Source organism: Bison bison, unplaced genomic scaffold (assembly GCF_000754665.1).
Source record: "Bison bison bison isolate TAMUID 2011002044 unplaced genomic scaffold, Bison_UMD1.0 scf7180017860443, whole genome shotgun sequence".
NCBI lineage: Eukaryota > Metazoa > Chordata > Mammalia > Artiodactyla > Bovidae > Bison > Bison bison.
In genome coordinates, this window is record NW_011491015.1 from 144,466 (window position 1) to 146,026 (window position 1,561).

Genomic DNA, 1,561 nt, shown 5'->3' on the forward strand with positions numbered 1-1,561 from the left:
CTGAAATTCCAAACTCTACTCTAGATTTTTAATTTTTGCTTTTTGGTATTAGTTATCAATTTTGTACCTGTATTTTCTTTATACTTTTCGCGACCTTGTTTGTTTTTCTTTGTTCGTTTTTTCTTTCTTTTCCTTCTTCTTTTCTTTAACATCGTATTTTTGAAATTCCAAACTCTACTCTAGATTTTTAATTTTTGATTTATGTATTTGTTACCAATTTTGTACCTTTAAGAACCCAATGTTCAGGACCCATTTTTCACTACGGAGCGAGATTACTGGCTTGACTGCTCTCTCTCCCTTTGGACTCTCCTTTTTCTCCACCAGGTCGCCTGTGTCTCCTCCCTAACCCCTCTCTACTCTACCCAACTCTGTGAGTTTATGTGTGTTCCAGATGGTGGAGAACACTTAGGGAACTGATTACTGGCTGGATCTGTCTCCCTCCTTTTCGTTCCCCCCTTTTATCCCTCTGGCCACCTCTGTCTCCTTCCTCCTTCTTCTCTTCTCTGTGTAACTCCGTGAACATCTCTGAGTGGTCCAGTTGTGGAGTGCACATAAGGAAGTGACTACTGGCTAGCCCACTCTCTCCACTATTGATTCCACCTCATCTCATTTGGGTCACCTCTAACTCCCTCCTCCCTCTTCTCTTCTCCATGTAACGCTGTGAATCTCTCTGAGTGACCCTCACAGTAGAGAAACTTTTCATCTTTAACGTAGATGTTTTATCAATGGTGCTGTATAGAAGAAGTTTTGAAACTACTGTAAAAATAAGACCGATAACTGGAAGCAGGAGGCTTAAGTCCAAACCCTGACTCCAGGGAACTCCTGACTCCAAGGAACATTAATTGACAGGAGCTCATCAAACGCCTCCAAACCGACACTGAAACCAAGCACCACACAAGGGCCAACAAGTTCCAGGGCAAGACATACCAAGCAAATTCTCCAGCAACAAAGGAGCACAGCCCTGAGCTTCAAGATACAAGCTACCCAAAGTCACCCCAAAACCATAGACATCTCATAACTCATTACTGGACACCCACCAGAACACCGACACAAGCTTCCCTAACCAGGAAACCTTGACAAGCCACCTGTACAAACCCACACACAGCGAGGAAAAGCCACAATAAAGAGAACTCCACAAACTGCCAGAATATAGAAAGGACACCCCAAACTCAGCAATTTAAACAAGATGAAGAGACAGAGGAATACCCAGCAGATAAAGGAACAGGATAAAAGCCCACCAAACCAAACAAAAGAGGAAGAGATAGGGAATCTACCTGATAAAGAATTCCAAATAATGATAGTGAAATTGATCCAAAATCTTGAAATCAAAATGGAATCACAGATAAATAGCTTGGAGACAAGGATTGAGAAGATGCAAGAAAGGTTTAACAAGGACCTAGAAGAAATAAAAGAGAGTCAATATAAAATGAATAATGCAATAAATGAAATTAAAAACACTCTGGAGGCAACAAATAGTAGAATAACAGAGGCAGAAGATAGGATTAGTGAATTAGAAGATAGAATGGTAGAAATAAATGAATCAGAGAGGATAAAAGAAAAA